Genomic DNA, 20,746 nt, shown 5'->3' with positions numbered 1-20,746 from the left:
CATCCATTCAAACTCCTCCTGGGTCCAGACTCATATATTCAAATGTCAGCCTAACTCTCTGTATTGACCTCTTTATGCATTATAATGATACATTCCTCATATGGCCATCATGAAAGCAAACATGAAAGAAAAAGCGCGGGAGTCCCTGGCACCAGTGTAGGTACTCAATGAACATTAGCCGTTGGTATTATTCTTGACATCCCCATGTGGGGTGAAGTTTTATTACCTGACATTTCCATGTGGATATCTAACAGCTACACCATGTTATCTAGGCTATGAAACAATTCTTGGTTCCAACCACCATTCTGTTCTTATCGATGAATTCCTCAAGGCTTCAGTGATGGGAGTGTGTGTTTTTCCACACAATGAACGTGATTAGGAATGGTTGTCTAGGTCCTACACAATAAATTGCTCCAGCATTCCTATGGGTGACCATTGAGACAAGTTTCAGCCAACGAATGTAGCAAAGAATTAGAACCACTCTCAGCTGTTCATGCGAGTACTCTCAATCCAGAATATCTGGTAAGTCAACTGTTAGGGATTGAATTGTGTCCCTCCAAAATGTATGTGGAAATCCTAACCCCTGTACCTGTAAATCTGACCTTGTTTGGAAATAGGGGGCCTGCTTTTATTATGTGAATGAGGTCATACCAATGTAGGGTGGGTCCTAAGCCTAACTCTTCTTAGTTATAAAAGGAGCAGAATACACACAGGCACAAACAGGGGAAGAGGAAGACAGACAAAGAAGACAGATGCATCCAGAAGGCCAGGAACACAAATGATTGCTGGCGTCTACTAGAAGCTGCGGTAGACAAGGAAGGACCTCCCACTACAGACATGCCCTGAATTCGAACTACTGCCTGCTAAACTGTGAGAAAATAAATTTCTGTTCTTTAAAGCCATCCAGTTGTGTTATTTTTTGTTATGGAGGGACTAGGTAACTAACACATACCTGTGCTTATAAGTTCAGCCCAGTGCAGAATAATTTTCTTCCCTCCTTGGTCTAGCCGACCTGAACCTGCTCTTTCCCTATCAGTGTCCTTTGCTTTCACCTAAGAGTTATGACAGAGTCAGCTTGATGCTGATGCATTGAAATTTCAATTTATTTTTTATTTATGATTACTATTAATTCCAATATTTTCTACAGTTTTCAATGGAGACAGTCCTATAATCTGTGAATAGCAGTTATACTTTTTCTCTTTTTGTACTAGCTTACACTTCCAGTGTGAAATGTTTAATAAAAATGATAGAAGGATCCTTATTTTATTGTTTATTAATCTTAAAGAGAATGTCCCACCCGTCACCATGAACTATCATGCTAGTTGTAGTTTTCCACGTTCGGGAACTCCTTTTCTGTTCCATGTTTACTCCTAGTCCTTATCTCTCCGTGTGATTGGATTTTATCAACCTGCTTTGCCCCCATCTCTTGAGGTGAGGATATGTCTTCTCTTCTTTCACCTATGCATATGGTGAATGAAATTACTAAATCTTTAATGTTCACTCAAATTTGTATGCCTACAATAAACCGCCTTGATCATGGCATGTTATGTGGTTTATACTTTGCTGGATTTCCTTTGCTGGCATCTTACGTAGGGTTTTGCATCTCAGTTACTGAGTGTGCTTGTCCTCTAACTCTTCTTCTACCTTCCTTCTCTAATTTGTTATCATTTTTAAACTAGCCTTAAGGATCAAGTTAGGGGAGTATCTCATGGCTTTCTAATCTCTGTTGACTATGTACAAGATTAAAATGACTGTTTCTTGCATGTTGCTGGAACCTGACTGGAAACAATCTAGGTCTGCCGTTTTCTTTGTAGGGAGATCTTGAACTACTGACCCATTTTATTTAGTGGTTAAAGGCATCTTCTAGTGCTAATTTACTTAGAAAAAATTCTGATGCATGTTCTAGGTTGCTCAAATCTCATCTTTAAATATTGATTATCAGGGCTTGTAGCCTCATGCAGGCCAATTCATCAATTCCAGATTTCCCGAAATTCAGGCTCTGCAACTATTCCTGGTACCAATTCCCTCATCTAAGACTTATTTGCAAAGAAAGATACAACAGTATGCTCTCTAAACAGTTGTGTATCCGCAGCCTTCTTGAGTCCAAAATGTGAGGATACAGTCTTCCAATACTTTTTTTGTAATTGTTCTTTTCTTAAATTTTTTTCCTTTTTTCACTGCCAACCCCCCCACCCCCCAATCTAGTAGTTTTAAAGTTGTGCGTTTCAGGTTCAAGTCTGTAATCCAGCTGGGATTCTGTGTGTGCTGCATCTGTGCATCAGAAGAACAGGCTTCTAGAAGCAGAAAGCAGGCAGTGTGACTGTTGGGTGGTTGGCGGGGTGGGGGGGAGGGGAGCTGCTGCTCAGAGAGGCGCCCGAGGGAGGCAGGAGATGCCGGGCTGCCCGCTGCAAGCCCGCGGGCTCCAAGGAGGGGGAACCCGCCTGCGCCATGAGCCTTCTGAGACAGGCCCAAGCCCGCCCAGCCGGGTGCTAACCTCGCACCTGCCAGGCTTGCGGGTTCCCCCAGGACTAGGGGAAGCCTAAGGCCATGGATGGTAAAGCCTAGGGTCTGGACCTGGGAAATGGTTCTGCCACGCGTGATCGCAGCGCTTATGCTGGAAAGGAGGGCAGGAAGCGTATCGCAACGTGCGTCCGGATGATGACCCAGAAGGGCGGGAGTTGTGGTCACCCATGGACTCTGGGTCCGCATATGGAGGCCCCCAGGGTGCAATTCCAGGAGCACAAGGCAAAGCCACAGAGGCCACAGTGCACCTCGCCGATGCTCCCCAGGGGCACTGCCCCAAATTTGGGGAGCAGTCCTTCCTCTGGGCTAGGGACTTTGTTTCCTCCATTGTCATCACTGACTGTGAGCAGACTCTAGTCTGTGCAGACTAATGAGGAGTCATCAAAATGAGCTCCACACTCCAGATTTGTTTAGGATCATAAATTAACACAAAGAAATACGACTTTAGCAATAAGAGCCTGGTTCAAGCCCAAGTTGCCTGAAAGCAAGGAATTTCAGTCTTTCAGCTCCTCTGCTAATCTAGTGACTAGGAACAGGATCTCACTGGAACTCAAAGGTGTGGGGCACTGGAAATATTTCTGGGTCTGTCTGCTCAGGGCTGATTGCCTGGTTCCCAGTTTTATTATACAGCTTAAATACAGACCAGAAGAGGAGTTTGGGGCTTGAGACCTATTTCTTGAGGAAGGAAGAGGTAAAATAATTCAACGTTTACTGTGTCCTTCTCCATCCCCGGAAATCCTCATGACGACCCTCTCAGGTAAGGACTGACAGGGAGTGGATTGGTTTACTGTTCGACTTTGTCCTTGAGTCACTTTGTTTATGTCCTGCATGTAAACTATTGTGCACTGATGGAAGCATTCTAATTCTTATGCAGAATGACTAGACCTCCTGCAGAATGACTATATTGTGCCTCCCTTGGGCACCCCTGTCTGCACAGCACCCCACGCCCCCAGCTGCCCAACCGCCTCTCTCCTGGCATTCTGCTTCTAGAAGCATGTTCTTTTGATGCAGAGATGCAGCACACACAGAATCCCAGCTGGATTACAGACTTGAACCTGAAGACCTTATGCAGAATGACTATTTATGAACCACTAAGCTTTTTTTTAAGCTTAGTACTAAATCAGGTACTTCCCCCTCAGAGAAGGCCCTGGAGGAGGTTGATACATGCATTCCCCTGTGCTCCTGCTTCTCTAGACATGCCTGAAATGCCTCTCTGCAGACGGCCTTTGGAGCAGGCTCATGGCCCACATAGGAATTCAGGCCTATTTTTTTTGTTGTTAGAACACCTCATTTAGCTTTGAAAACATTACTATCCAGTTTATTCACCATATTGAGTACAGACATCTCAGGTATTTTCAAAATTAACCCCATTCTCTAATACTAATTTGCCACCAAGAGTGTATTCCAAAGTGTTCCGAACAGGCTAGAAAATCTTTCCAAAGAGGAGACTCCTGCGCCGTGTTGTGCAGTGATAGCAGGGATGGCATAATGTGTTTACCCAGATACCTACCCCCTTTTTTTGTTGTTGTGCTTTACTTGAAACTTTACAGAGCAAGTTAGTTTCTTGTTCAACCATTTATACACAATTGTTTTGTGACATTGGTTGCAATCCTCATGATGTGTCAACACTCTCCTATGCTCCAGTTCCCCATTTCCATCCGCCATGATTCCTGTTCCATCCTGCCCTCTTTTCTGTGCTTTTGGGCAGGTTTTGCACTTTTGGTCTCATACACATGATTGAACTAAGAAACACTTACCTCACGTGTGTTATTGTTTGTTTTACAGACCTGTCTAATCTTTGGCTGAAGGGTGAACTTAAGAAGGTACTTTCGACTTTGTTCCTTTCCGTAATTCCTGAAATTCCAAGTCTACCACCGGAAGAACTTCTTTAGCGTTTCATTTACAACAAGTCTGGTGGCAATGAATTCTCTTAACTTTCCTTCACCTGAGAATGTCAGTATTTTTCCTTTACTCATGAAAGAAATAACAGGATATAGAAAGCTGGGTTAATGTTTCTTTTCTTTCAGTGTTGAAAAAATGTTTTCACAGCCTTTTGGCCTCCATGGCTTCTGATGATGAATACAGAGTCATTCCAATTGTTTTTCCTGTGTGAAATGAGTTGGTCCTTGTTATTCCACAATTGGCAGTGAGGCATTTGGGCATAAAATTATGTGAGTTTAACTTGCTGGAGTTTGCATAGCTTCTTGAATCTGTAAGTTTATGTCTTTCAACAAATTGGGAAAGTGTTGAGCCAGTATTTCTTCAAATACTTTTTTCTACACCTGATATTTTCTCTACACCTTATGGAATTCCAATAAATAAATGTTAGATATTTTTGGATTTTTTTGAGGCTCTGTTCATTTTTTTTTTCAATATTCTCTGTTTTCAGATTGGATATTTTCAATTGAACTATTTTCATCTCATTGATCCTTTTGTCTGTCAACAGCATTCCGCTGTAGAGCTGATCAAGTGAATTTTTTATCTCTATTTTTCTATTTTTCCTGTCTAAAATTTTCATTTGTGAATGGTTTCTATGTATTTTTCTATTTTTCTAAGGTGTGCCTGTTACTTCTTTGAGCGTGGTTAAAGTAGCTTTTTAAAGTTTTTGTCTATGATTCCAAGACTGTGTCTTACTTCAATCTTACAGAAAATATCGATGTTGTTTGTTTTAGGAATCACTTGACCCAGTTATGTTCAGGCTGCAGGTTCTTTCCCAACTTCTGTATGCTGTGGCTCAGATGTCAGTTCAGATTTTGAAGACTTTGCAGTGATATTTGGATGTAATCTATGGGAGTGTCACTCAGTTGGGGACCTTGTTGGTGTTCTAACCCATAATGCAGTTCTCAAAGGATTGATCTACTTCTTAGGGTCAGAGCAAAGCATATGCAACTGTGGGAGTGGGGGGGGTATGAAAAACAACTTTATGGTATCCCTCTCTTGAGCCGCCTGGTCTCTGTCTCTCTGAGGCTCTCTGATGTCTGAGCAGCTACCTTCCTGGTCCACTGGCAAGAATGTTGGGGCTTTAATCTCCTCATTCTGCTGTGCAATTAAGTGACTGGGTCTGCCTATGAGGCCAATAATGGTAAGATGGAGAAAACGTAACAGAGATTCCTCTGTATTATTTGGTCCTTATATACTCTGGTCAGAGAGAAGGCACACTGTTTCTGGTGATACTTTGAAACAGGTATGGAGAAAAAGGCATTAACAGGTCGATAGCTGCATACTAGGTGTTACGGATTAAATTCTGTCTTCCCAAAATGTATATATCAGCTTGACTAGGCCATGCTTCCCAGTATTGTGCGATTATCCACCATTTTGTCAGCTGGTGTGATTTTCCAATGTATTGTAAATCCTACCTCTATGATGTTAATGAGCGAAGATTTGAAGCAGTTATGTTAAGGAGGCAGGGCTCAATCTACAAGATTAAGTTGTGTTTTAAGTCAATCTCTTTTGAGATATAAAAGAGAAAAGAGCAGAGAGACAGGGGGACCTCAGTAGCACCAAGAAAGAAGTGTCAGGAGCAGTGCATCCTTTGGACCTAGGATCCCTGTGCTGAGAACCTTCTTGTCCAGGGGAAGATTGGTGACAAAGACCTTCTCGTAGGAGTGACAAAGAGAAAAAGCCTTCCCCTGGAGTTGGCACCCTGAATTTGGACTTATAGCCTCCTAGACTGTGAGGGAATAATTTTCTTTGTTAAAGTCATCCATTTGTGGTATTTCTGTTACAGGAGCACTAGATATCTAAGACACTAGGTACCAGGAGATGTACATTTCCCAACTCTTTCACTCCCAGGGACACTATGACTAAGTAGCCAATGCCATAAATCCATGTGAGCAGACTATTCTGATTACTGCTTTGACTCTACTGTCTGTTATGGTAACCACACCCACCTTGTCTTTGTTGATTGAGTGCCACCACTTGGATGCTACCATCATGGGGTCCAGTCAGCTGCATTGTAGTTAGGTGTCTTAATTCAGTTAGGGCAGTTCTGACTGTGGACTCTTACTTACATTAAATAGCAACCACAGAAGTCTTCAGTAATGCTGGGGCTTGCTTCCCAAATTTGTACCTCACCGCTATGGTAAAAAGAGAGCCCTCTGGGCACTCCGTGTGTGGGTCTGTGGGTCCAGCCTAATAAATCCATTCTAACATGCCAATTTCCCTCAGCCTTTGGATACCTTCTCCTACGTTACACAGTGGCAGATCTGCCATTTCCACTTGATTTATTGTAGACCACCACTTAATACGTGCTTCAGTAAACCAGCCAAATAAACTATGAGATCCTTTTCTAACCTCTCAAGCTGAAACACTGAATGAAGAATCTATGCTTCCTGGGCCTATATCAATAAACTCAGACTACTCCACCCTTATGTTGCTTGCACCATTATCCCACACCCATAATAGCCATTCCCACACATATTCACCAGGTCTCTGTATGTATGTATATATTAGAAAAATCAAGCAGTTCTTTTGGAGTTTAGCATACCATCTCCTGGGTCACACTTCATAGTTCAGCTTTTGGGGCTTGTTCGGACTGAAGCCTAGGTATAGGTCTAGAAGCAAAAATGGGCAGTGGCAGTGGGATGTTCAGCCCTGTCTTATAAGGCATCTGCCTAAGGTGATGCCCCAGGCAATGCCCCAAATCCCACCCCAAGAGATAACTCAAACAAGACACTTCAGGCACAGCTGAGGGTAATCTCATCAGATGGAGGTGGAAGGGATAATTGTTTTACTGGGAAGGGTGCCTTAGCAGGCAAAGTTAGAGAATCTCTTCAGATGGGAGTAAGTGGTCTGGTTCTGTTAGGAAGAGCAGTTCAACGGAAATTGGAGGTTCATTGTCCCCCGCTTCCTGACTGTCTGCCCATATGTCCTCATCCCAAGTTTCAGGATCCCATTTCTTCCCAATCAGTGCCCTCACTTTAACTTCAGACACCATTTGAGGCTGGATATTCAACTGGCGCTTTAATTCAGTCACTCTTAAGATAAGAATCTGAGTTTATTTTTGGCAGCATTAGCCTTGTTACTATAAGAAATATGGTTTTCTTTCTGGGCACAAGTGGCAGCTTTCAGATCTTGTATGTGGTGCTTGAGCTTTGAGTCCATTTCTTTCATTCACCAGTGTGGCTAGCAAAAGCAGGACCAACCAAGCAGCTTCCTTATTATTCTTATTCTGACAAAATTATAGAAAAGTATCAAATATGTAATCAGGCAGAGCCTTGTCTCTCACAAATATTTGATCCAGTGGTAGTAGTATTTTGCGTATTTCTATTGTCACCTCACACCATGGATTAGCAATAGCCTGTTTACTTCTGGAGACAGTCATCAGTGCCTTTAAGATTAGCCAGACTTGAGAATCAATTCAGAAAACTCATCCTTAAGATTTGGTTCCTCTAGAACCAGTGTAGGTACCAAATGTCTTAGCCTGGGATCTCTAGAGGTGCAAAACTAGTGAAGAGAACATGTATATATATACACATATATATGAGTGTGTGTATATGTGTGTGTGTTTGTGTATATATATATATGGAAACCCTAGTTGCATAATGGTTAATAGGTATAGCTGCTAACAAAAGGTTAGCAGTTCGAATCCACCAGGCACTCCTTGGGAACTCTGTGGGGCAGTTCTACTCTGTCCTGTAGGGTCACTATGAGTTGGAACCGACTCGATGGCAATGGGTATACACACAGACACACACACACACATATATATGCATACGTGCATATGTTAGTTGTTGTTGCTGTTAGAGGCCATCGATCCTGTGTAAAACAGAATGAAACACTGCCTGATCCTGAACCATCCTCACAATCATTGCTATGTTTGAGCCCATTCTTGCAGCCAGTGTGTCAGTTCATGTTGTTGAGCGCCTTCCTCTTTTTTTCTGACCCTCAGCTTTTCCAAGCATGATGAGCCTCTCCTGGGACAGGTCCCTCCCGAAAATATGTCCAAGGTACGTGAGACGAAGTCTCGCCATCCTTGCTTCTAAGGTACATTCTTGGTGTACGTCTTCCAAGATGGTTTTGTTTATTCTTCTGGCAGTCCATGGTATATTCAGTATTCTTTGCCAACACCATATTTTAAGTGAATCAGTTCTTTGGTTTTCTGTATTCATTGCCTAACTTTCTCAAGAATGTGAGGTGATAGAAAATATCATGGCTTTGCTCAGGCACACCTTAGTCCTCAAAGTGACATCTTTCCTTCACAACACTTTAAGGAGGTCTTTTGCAATAGATTTGCCCAATGCAATACATTGTTTGAATTCTTGACTGCTGCTTCTGTGGGCATTGATTATGGATTCAAGTGAAAAGAATTGCTCGATGACTTCAGTATTTTCTCTATTATGGTGTTGCTTACTGGTCCAGTTGTGAGAATTTTTGTTTTCTTTATGTTGAGGTGTAATCCATACTGAAGGCTGTAGTGGTTGCTCTTCATCAGTAACTGCTTCAAGTCCTCTTTACTTTCAGCAAGCAAGGTCGTATCAGCTGCATATCATATGTTGTTAGTGAATCTTTCTCCAAAACTGATGCCATGTTCTTCTTCTTACAGACCAGCTTCTCAGATTATTTGCTCAGCATACAGATTGAGTAAGTATGGTGAAAGGATACCACCATGACACATAACTTTCTCATTTTAAACCACACAGTATCCCCTTGTTCTACTCAAAACTGCCTCTTGGTCTACGTACATATTCTGCATGAATACAGTTAAGTGTTCTGGAATTCCCATTCTTTGGTAAGCTATCCATAATTTGTCATGAGCCACACATTGAGTGTGCTTGTATAGTAAACAAAAATAGGTAAACATCTTACTGATATTCTCTACTTTCAGCCAAGATCCATCAGACATCAGAAATGATATCCCACGTTCCATGTCTTCCTCTGAATCCAGCTTGAATTTTTGGTAGTTCCCTGTCTGTGTACTGCTGCAACTGTTTTTAAATTATATTCAGCAAAATTTTTCTTGCGTGTGATGTTAATGATGTTGCTCGATAATTTCCTCATTGCGTTGGACCACCTCTCTTTGGAATGGGCACACATATAGATCTCTTCCAGTCATTTGGTCAGGTAGCTGTCTTCCAAATATATTGGAATAGACAAGTGAGCACCTCCAGCACTGCATCCATGTGTTGAAACATCTCATTTGGTACTCTGTCAATTCCTGGAGCCATTTTTTTTGCCAATGCCTTCAGTGCAGCTTGGAGTTCTTCCTTCAGTACCATCAGCTCTTGATCCTATGCTACCTCCTGAAATGGTTGTACGTTGACCAGTTCTTTTTGGTGTATTGAGTCTGTGTATTCCTTCCGTCTTCTTTTGATGTTTCCTGTGTTGTTCAATATTTTGCCCATAGAATCCTTGAGTATTGCACCTAGAGGCTTGAATATTTCCCTCAGTTCTTTCAGCTTGAGAAATGCCAGATGTTTTCTTCCCTTTTGGTTTTCTAACTCCAGATCTGTTCACATTGTATTATCATACTTTGTCTTCTCCAGCTTCCCTTTCAGGTATTCTATTGAGCTCTTTTACTTTATTATTCCTTCCATTCTCTTTAGCTACTGTACATTCAAGAGCAAGATTCAAAGTCTCTTGTGACATCCTCTTTGGTCTTTGCTTTCTTTCCTGTCTTTCTAATGACTTTTTGTTTTTTCCATATATGATGTCCTTGCTATCATCCCACAACTAATCTGTCTTCGATCATTAGTGTGCAGTGCATCAAATCTATTCTTGAGATGCTCTCTAAATTCAGGTTTGATATACTCAAGGACATACTTTGACTCATGGACTTGTTTTAATTTTCTTCAGCTTCAACTTGAACGTGAATATGAGCAACTGATCATCTGTTCTGCAGTCAGCCCCTGGCCTGCTTCTGACTCATGATATTGACCTTCTCCATCATCACCTTCCACAAATTTGATTCCTGTCTATTCTGCCTGGAATGGTTCATGAGTATAGTCACCGTTTATGTTCCTGATGAAAGGTATGTGCAATGAATAAGTCATTGGTCTTGCCAAATTCTATCATGTAAGCTTCAGTGTCATTTCTATCATCAATACCTTATTTTCCAACTGCTGATTTGTCTGCTTTGTTTTCAACTTCGCATTCCAATCACGTAATTATCAGTACATCTTGATTCATCAATGCATCATGTTTGATCAGTTTCAAACTGCAGAACTTGGTAAAAACCTTCAACTTCTTCGTCTTTCACATTCATGATTCGTGTGTAAATTTGAATAATAGTCTTATTAACTGGTCTTCCTGGTAGGCCTGTGGATATTATCCTATTGCTCGTAGTGTTGTACTTCAGAACAGATCTTGAAATGTTCTTTTTATCGATGAATATGATGCCGTTCTCTTCAGTATCTCAATCCTGGCATAGTAGAACATACCATTGTCTAGTTTAAAATGTCCAAAACCAAGCTATTTCAGCTCACTAATGCCTAGGATTATTGACCTTTATGCATTCCATTTCATTTTTGATGACTTCCAATTTCCCTAGATTCATAATTCCTTCATTCCACGTTCTGGTTATTAATGGATATTTGTGTCAGTTTCTTCTCATTATGAGTTGTGCCCCATCAGCAAATGTCATTAAAGTGGGATCTACTTTGAGGAGGTAGCTCTTCCCCACTCGTATTTTGAGTGCCTTCCAACCTAAGGGGTTATCCTCTGTCATTCAATCAGACAGTGTTCCAGTACTATTTGTAAGATTTCACTGGCCAGTTTTTTTTTTAGAAATAGATCACTAGGTCCTTTTTCCTAGTCTGTCTAAATCCAGAGCTCCACTCAAAGCTGTCTACCATGTGTGAACCTGGTGGTATTTGTAATACCAGTGGCAAAGCTTCCAACATCACAGCAACATGCAAGCCACCACAGTACAACAAACTGACAGAAGAGTGGTGGGAGTTAAAAATGAGAAGAACCAAAAAGAGTGCTTCTTCCATGTCTGCTGATTTAGAGGAACCATGAGAAATTGTCAAGTGAAGAGTGATTCAGAGAAAAACATGGGTAGAGTGTGACCTAATTTCCATAAAAACGAACAAATGAATGTACTTACATGTGTCCCGGCAAAAAGCAGTGTGTAAAAGGGTACATATGTATCTTTGGACACTGGACACTTTGGGGGAGCAGGTACAATATACTTATGTGGGGCTGGCTCTTATTATAACTTCTGTATACAAATCTCTTGTTAAATGTGTTATAAGAATGTAAAACCTTTTAAAGTTTAATAACATCATACGTGTATGTGTGTGTATTTGAAACTTTTTTTTTTTTTTTTGACTATTTTATATATGTGTTTTTTAGTTATCTAGTGTGGCTATAGCAGAGATACCACAAGTGGATGGCTTTAACAAACAGAAACTTATTCTCTCACAGTTTAAGAAGCAACAAGTTTGAAGTCAGGGCACCAGCTCTAGGAGAAAGCTTTCTCTCTTTGTGGCTCTGGGGGAAAGTCCTTGTCATCTATCTTCCCCTGGCCTAGGAAATTCTCAGCGCGTGGACACTGGGTCAAAAGGAAGTGCTCCACTCCAGGCACTTCTTCCTTGGTGGTATGAGGTCCCTCTCATTTCTGCTCACTTTTCTCTTTGTATGTCAAAAGAGACTGACTCAAGACTCACCCTAATCCTGCAGATTGTGTCCTCCCTCATTAACCTAACTGCCTCTAATCCCGCCTCATTAACATCACAGAGGTTACAATTTACAACACATAAGTAATCACATCAGATCACAAAATGCAGGACAACCACACAATACTGGGCATCATGGTCTGGCCAGGTTGACACACATTTTGGGGGACAGGATCAATCCATAACAACAGAGAAAACACTGTCTTCAATGCCAGATTCAGAGACTTTTATCTATCTATGAAGAGCAAACACAGAAATTGAACAAAATTGAGATCAGCGAATTATTGCTTGCTCTTGTAACTAATGAATTCTTCTGGTCTCTATACTTCGAAATGGCCAAAAAGAATTCTGTGAGGATTAATTCAGTTATTGCTAAAATATCTACTGCATTTACATGTCTACTGGCAAGGAAGAATGCTGGACACCATGTGTGATTCATTAAGTAACACAGGGACCATTAGACTATTGTTCTCCTTCTCTGATATGCCACTATCACCTTCTCCCCTTGTTGCTCTCCCGAAAAACCCATGCTTGTATATTCTAGGCTTTTTTCCAGAATTGAATTTGCAGGAAGTTAAAGATATATCTTTGAAAGATAAAGAAGGCTTTGGCCACATTGTCTTTAGACAGTTGAACTTCACAGCCAATCACTGTGCAGGATGGGAATTCACGATCTCTCCTACTCAGTACCTCTGAGCAGGACGGGATTTCTGTTTCATTATCAGGAGAAGGTGGAATTCACCCCTCTTCAGAAAACTTACTTTCCTTTGCCTCAAACTCTCCCTCTCAGGATCTGTCATGGTCACTCTTAGAAATTCACATGGGCAGCCTGTATGGAAGTGCCCATCCTAGAGGCCCTGCCCTCCCTTCCTTGCTCCATAGGGCTTCCTCTGACAGTTGGGGTCGCATCTCCCAGGGAGTACACACCTCTGTCACTTCCAGGGATTCCCAGGCCCTGGGATACTGTGGATGGGACTTGGAACTCAATCTGTTTCTTCACATCCTCACCTTTGGTTATCTGTGTCCTGTCTTCACCACATTTAGGAGGCCTTGTCTTCTCTTTGCTCGTTTTATCTCAGTCAGGCTTTTCTATTCCAATTCTCTGATCTCAGAACAGATCAGGTTAGACCACAGAAAAGAGAAAGACCAAGCAAACATCACTGATCTGTGCAGAAGCTGCTGGGAAGGGATTCGATTCTCACTGGTTTAGGGTTTTACGCCCACTGCTCACCGGCAGGCAGGTTCCCCCCAGAGTCTGGCTTCTGTCTGGTACCTTGTACTACAAAGAACTCAGTGACCAGCCCACCTTCACAATCACACCTCCCTTAGAGCTATCTTTGCAGAGGCTCTTTCTCAGACTTCCATGTCCCACTGAAATCCCATTTCTCTTTCCTTACAAACATTGTGCTCATTCTCAGGGCCCTGAGACCTCATCTGCAGATGAGTCTTGTCTTCTTCTCTCCTTGGCTTTTGAGTGGACCTCATGTCTTCGGACAGCTATCCTGGGCTTCTTCCACCCTGGTGCTCTAGGGCTGGATCTCTCCATGTACTAGAGGGGGCGTGGAAGGGGCACAAGGCTAAAAGGATGGATCTTCCAGGTGAGGTGGGTTTAAGAAGCCTGAATGAAGTTCTTCCCTGAAGGGTGCATATTTTGCAGTCCAGACATCCTGCTTCTCTCAGTCTGAGAGTCCTAGCACGTCTTCAGGTGCTTTCTCCTTTGACCTTGAGGCCATGCCTGCACCCTCTGCAGCCAGTTCTCCCACATGTGCAGCAGCACCAGTAGGTGTGGTAGCCTCTTGAGCCCCTGTCTCCTCCTCCATGTGCTCCTGGAGGGACCTGGCTCTTCTTGCCAGGACTCCAGGATGCTGACCAGGAACTCCGTGTTGGTTAGACTGAGGGCAGACCTGATGGCACTCACTTTCTTCAAAAACTCGGCCTCAGGACCAGGGGCCTTTTGCCGACAGGGATGTGAGATGTTTTGGTCTGGTCTGCCAGACCATGGCTAACCCCTTGACCTTACACACTTGGGTAAAATACTCATACTTGACCTATTGATCTCTGGAGTAATTTGATGAGTGAGAATTCTGCCTAGTGGAAGCTGTTGAAAAAGACCTCGCTGATACTTGGGGAATCTTCCTGGGCTTGGAACTTGGGCTTTTTGTTCTCATGTTCTACCCTGAGTGACACTTTCCTCTTGGGTTGAGACTTGCAATAATGGAGAGTTAATTTACATGAGCTGTCTGGGCTCTGGTGTCTGAACTGTGACCTAAGTCTCTGGTCTCAGGGATCCCTGGAGGCCTCTCCATCGCCGCCATCCTCCACCTCCACAGTCCCCATGGTTTCTTTCTTCTTCCCCAGGCACCGACCATACTTTAGGGAATTTACTCTGGGCAATAAAGTCTCCTCCAGAAAATTTCGATGATGGTACTACCTTATAGCAAAAGTCTATAGTTTTCCAAAAAATTATAATACATTGATTTAAAAAAAAAAAAAAAAACTCCCAGTTTTCTTTCAGTAGATTTCAATTCATAGCAACTCTGTAGGACAGAGTAGAACTCCCCACAGGGTTTCCAAGGAGCGGCTGGTGGATTCCAACTGCCAACCTTTTAGTTAGCAGCCAAAGGTTTATCCAGTGATAGTTTATAACATAAACAGAGGATCGCCACATTAAAAAAAAAATTTTTTTTTTGCATTTGTTGGATAGAAGTGAATTTGCTCCTGTGGAATATGGAAATTACCTCATTCTCTGCACCTTCATGATAATACATGGTTTCTCTAAGAGCTGTTTTCTATGAAAGTTATTTTTTTTAGTAAATTTAGAGTGTAAGCATTGAAACAGGAGAATTGGTCTCCTCTTTGTAACTTGGTTTCATCCTACTTTTAAGGGAAGGCTTTTATAGAAGTAATTATACTTAAAGAGACAGGGTTATTTGTACTTTTCTGTATAATTGAAAACTTCTCCTCGTATCCTTAACTAGCCTACACCAGGAGATTAAAATTGCCTTTCTCTGAACACAAGCCCATTACCACGTCCTTCAGGGTGAGGCAGAAACAGATGTCCACATTTGAGAGTCTGATGGCACAAACCTTAGTAGCCAAATCGCAACCATGCCTCCTGTCTGGGTGGGCGGGGCTTGTATATGTCAGCATAAGGGTCAGTATTTTTCTGAGTTTGAGGGAAGGATTGGCGAGTTAAGGAAGAAAGAGAAGGAGTTTGGGAGGGGAGTGTAAGCTCCAGTGACAGACAGAAGATGGGGTGGGGGATCTCTCAAAGGGTATTAGAGGCCAGTCAGAAAAGCAGGAAGCAGCAGGAAGCAGGGCCAGTGGAGGGCAGCACTGGGTGGAGGAGGACAGCAGAGGTAATAGTAGTGGGGAGGGCAACAAAACTGGCCTGAAAAGAGTGATACATGACTGATCCTAGATGTAGCTCAAGTTAAGAAAAGTAGGAAAATAAAAAATTCTATCCTGTAGCCATGTTTGTGGTTAGGGGTTGTTAGGCTCTTGAGGGAGGTGAGCAGGAGACACAGGAGGGGAAGGGGAGTTCCTGGATCTAGGGAGGAGTCTACAGCCCTTCTTCTGCCCTCAATGATATGGGTTCTGGGCTCTTCAACCTACCACTCCCAGAACCTCCTGAGTAATTTCCTTAGTTCTTCACATGGTATATTAATTCCATCTCATTAGAAAATATAATAATTAAGTATGCTTCTTCCTACCCAACCTTTCCACCATCCTATACTCTCTGCCCCAGTTGCCCACTGGCTTCCTTCCCTTCCATCATGTTCAGATCCAGAACAATAGTGTGCCTTGTCTGCAGCTATTCTGGAAAGCTCTCAAACTTACAATTGGATTCTTTCATTTCATCCCTCATTTATTCCTACATTTCTTATTGACAAAATAAACTTTGGTTAATTATGTACTAAATGACAGAAAGTGCTTTCTCAGGAGAATCTTCCTTATGACCTTATCCATTCACCCCAAACCCTTCATCTTGTCCTACCATGGCTCTCTTTTCTGGTGGAAGTCAGACCTTTTGTTCTGTAGCGCTCATCAATCTGGAACAATTTTTCCTCACCTTTATCTAGAGTCCTAGAGAAAGGCCTTTTCCTCGTATGTCACTGTTTCATCCTGCTTGGGTGAAGATGTCCGAACATAATGGTCTTCTGAAGGACCTTTATCCCTTCTCCCAGCATGAACCTTTGATAACTTGGGGACTCTGGCTTGCTCCTGAATTTCCTTGATTCAGTAGCTACGGTTTCTCTCCCACAAGACCTGAGGTCGACACCCTTTTCAAAAAGCAGCTGAGATCTGAGTAGGCACCAAGGCTTCCGTAATCCTGTGTGACATCATTGCTGACACTGCTGAGTTCCATGGGCCCGGTTTGAAGCTAAACACGGCAACCAGAAAAACATGAAACTGTCAGGTAGGCGCTTGAGAAGTGCTAGCACCAATGTAGGAAGAAGGAGATTAGATACTAAAAATGAATTGCAACTTTTCCGTGCCCTGTAAAAGGGGTTACTATCCTTTGGTGGGTAAAGAGAGCACAGGGAATGATAACAGTATAATGGGCAGCTGCTTTCTCCCAGTCCTCTCATTTGACTCTGTTGGAATCATGTCTCTCCAGCTCTGTTCATAAAATGTCCACTCTGAGCCCCTCTTAGGTCTCCTTAGCCTCTGAGGCTTCACACAGGCTCTGCTCTCTGACTAGGAGATGTTTTCTCCCTTCCCGTCTGCTGGTCTACTCTCCCTGGTGAAGCGTGAAGGTGAAGAAAACTGTCCCCATTGGAAAGATTAGGCTCATGACTTCACCAGGAAACCCTAAGACTCAGGAGTTTTGTGGTCAGCCAGAATGGGAAGTTTGGGAGTTGACTTGGGGAAAGCCCATGACAGACTCTGCCTTTGTTTAAGGTGCCATTTAGAGGAGAAACCAGCAAATGGGAAGACCATTTGAGGAAGAAATTAAGAAGGTTGGGGTGGTGATGAGGAGGGAGGAGACTTCTCCAAGGAAAACAAAAGTTTCAACATGGGGATGGTAGGGGCTTGTTTTGTGTGACCCCAAAGGACAGAAGAAGTAGGAATGGTAGGGAAACAATAGAACAAAAGATAATCTGTGCCTGTTCACAAATATAACAAATGCCCCAGTGTTTTCAGCCTGTTTCCTCAGACTTTTCTCATCAAGCCATCCTTCCCCTTTTACTGAAGCCTCTGGAAAGTACCTGGGGCTTCCTGGATGCTCGGCCTTTTTTCACCCCTTAACTATTCAGTCATATTCCCAACTTGGTTCAGGCATGACTTCCTGGTTGTAGTCTTCCCTGAATCTTCTCCTGGTAGATGAGTCCACTTCTTGCTCTGTACTCCATTGTACCCAGGAAACCCTTTACCACAGCATAAAACACAGTTGCATTTACTACACATTCTTCTTCTCTCTGTGCCCATGCCTTCTATGAGACTCTAGAGCACCTTTCATTAGCAGTAGGAGTCTTCTACCTGTTAGTTGAAGGCCGACCTTACGGTTGCTTCAGCCATTGACATAGTAGCAGAGAAGATACAAGGAGAGAATTGAAAAGATTTTGCATTGAGTCTTGCCCTTTTGTTGCTCTTAAACCCCGAGAACCTGTGGGAATGACCCCAGGCCAGCCTGCTGAATGATGAGGGACCATTGGAAAGATGATCTAGTGGTTTCACTGAGTTGATTTTAGGCAAACTGGCTCGGTGGTGAGCTGGAAGCAAATTGTAGACAGATGAATAAGCCCTGCTACGAGCCACTGTAGCTGGCCCAGATCAGAAGAACCCCAAACTGACAACCTGAAAAATTGTGAGCTTAGTAAATGGTTGTTTTTTTAAGACACTACATTTTGGAGTCATTTGTTACACAGCAATACGTGACTGATACACCTGTTAACTTGGCCGTTTCTCTCACCAGTCAGTGAGGCAACTTCTCTGAGTCATTTCATCACCGAGAGCATCTGGCCTAGGGTCTGATATGTAGCTGTTAATACAGGAAATCTTTGTTGACTTAATGCATGAATGAGTAATACGAATTGTAAGTGTGAGTCTACACAAAATCATGTATGAAAAAAAGCATGATTTTTTAAAAAATAAAATGAATTGAGGCTCAGAACTACCTGCTTACAAAATTGAGGGGAGTTTTTAACCTCACTTACTTTTAGGGGACTCCGTCATCCAGATATGCAATAATTCCCAGGGTCTAATGAAGGACCAGTGCTTGGAGAAGACCTTCAACACACCCATTGCCTCAGCCTATGTGGGTGATCTCTCTAGAAGCATTTGTTCTGCTGTTTCCATTCTCAGCTGGAGCATGAGAACCTTGGTGGGGCTGTCAACAGCATAATAGGTTTTGTCTACTTATGTGCCTGCGTCAGCCTTTGAGGTGCTGTAACCTATTCCAGGGCACTATCAAGAAGGAGATCCTACCCCTTCCCAATGTCTAGGACCCTACTATCTGACTGTCACTCTTCCCCTGGGCTCCAGTTCCCTCAGTGTGATCACCCCAGTGAGCTGAGGCTTTTACCACAGACTCTTCAGAGTCTTGAAGTTTCAGAGCTTCAATACTGTGAGTCCAGCCATCTCCTTGAAATGAGGTAGGGAAGGGGGAAAAATGTAGAAAGATTTTATTTGGCATTTAATGTTACAATAAAATTTCTTGCCCTGCATTTTCGAAGGGTCCTGTCTAACAATTCCCTCTGTTCTCTTACAAGATGTAGGTCAATGAAGAGTGAATGTTTGTTGTGTCATAATCTGCAGAAGGCTGCAATGTGCACATGGGGTCCATTCCCCCAATGCTCACACTAGAGCACCCCACCCATGTGGAAATCTCTGCAAGTGTTACTGAGTCCCTCACACATCCACAGTGAACAGCTTTCAGATTCTTATAAGAGGGAATTGTGTCCTAACACCAGCTGCTCCCTGGAAACCCTATGGGGCAGTTCTACTCTGTCGTATAGGGTCTCTGAGTCAGAATTGACTCGATGGCTACGGGTTTGGTTTTTTCTTTCAGGCGGGTGGTGGGAGTTTGAAGTCAGCTCCATAATCATGTTATTAAAAAATAATGACAGGGTAGCAGGTGAAAGCAACAAAACAAAACTGAAATGTAATGGCTTTTTCACATTTATTGGCCCCACAGAGTTCCTTTGAGGTGTTTACTTTTCACTAGATTCGGAGAAATCTTTGTGAGAGAGACAACAGCTTGAGATAGCTCCAAAATTACGTTTCCCTCCTTAATGTTAGGTTACATTAAGAGCTGGTTGGCTGGTTTATGATCTGCCTGCTTCACAAAAATAGAAGGCCCATGCAGGCAGGAACTTGTCTGTTGTGTTTGTCCGAGTGTCCTGGTACCTGGCGCCTAAGAAGTGCTAAAAAATGATTTGAGTGAATGTGGGTGGGTTTTTATAAAAAACACTGTGTTGCTGTCTTTATTTAGTTAAATAGTGAAAACAGGGATAAGGAAACTGGAGACAATTACTTGTATAATTTAGAGTTACATAAGATGAGAATAGAACTTGAATAATGAAGAGATAAATAAATAAGCTGTGTGGATGGAATGTACCCCCTTCCCTTTGCTTTGGAGGGAGACGTTTTAAAATTGGATTGTTTTTTCCCTACTGATTTATAGGTTCTATATGTTAATTGAAAAGTTAGTCTTTTAGGAATCACAAATACTTCTATTGAGATACAATTCACCTGCCGTAACACTGCCTTTGAAAATATGCACAATACCGTGGCTTTTAGTATATGGGCAGACTTGGCACAACAGTCACCACTGTCTAGCTTCAGAATATTTTCAGTGCTCAGTAAATAAAGGCTCTTGTTAATAAAGGCGTATTAACAGTCATCCTCATTACTCCTTTCCTCCAAGCCGTAGCAACCACTAATCTACTTCTGTCTGTGTTGGTTTTTTCTGGACATTTCATGTAAATGGAATCATGCAGGATGCAGTCATTTGTGTTTGGCTTCTTTCATTTAGCGTAATGTTCTCAAGGTTCGTCCATGTTGTGGCATGTATCAGTGCTTGGTGCCTTTTTGTGGCTGAGTAATATTCCAGTCTATGAATATACCACATCCTGTCTATCAGGTCATGACATGTGGGTTCTCTCCACATTTTGGCTGTTATGAATAACACTACTAGGAATCCTCTGTGTAAGTTTGTATGTGAACATGCTTTTGATTCTCCGGGTACAGACCTAGGAGTGCAATTGCTGTGTTGTATGGTAATTCTATGTTTAACTTTCTGCAGAATTGCCAAACCATTTTCCAAAACAATTGGATCATTTTACATTTCCACCAGTGGTATTCCAGCTTCTCCACATCGTCGCCGACACTTGTTGTCCATCCTGTTGAGTTTAGCCATCTTACTGCTTTTGAAATAATAGTGCACTTTAGCTGAGATTTACATTTTCCTGATGACTAATGAGGTTACGCTTCTTTTCCTGTGCTTGTTGACAGTTTCTACATCTGATTTCGAGAAATCTCTATTCAAATCCTTAGCCTGCAAACTTTTTTTCAGCTTTTTGCCTGTATTTTTACTCCCTTCATATACTTTTTGATATGCCAAAGATCTATAGATCTTAACAGTTTTAGCCTTCATATTT

This window comes from Loxodonta africana, unplaced genomic scaffold (genome assembly GCF_030014295.1).
Source record: "Loxodonta africana isolate mLoxAfr1 unplaced genomic scaffold, mLoxAfr1.hap2 scaffold_31, whole genome shotgun sequence".
Classification (NCBI taxonomy): Eukaryota; Metazoa; Chordata; class Mammalia; order Proboscidea; family Elephantidae; genus Loxodonta; species Loxodonta africana.
This window is presented reverse-complemented; position numbering follows the sequence as displayed.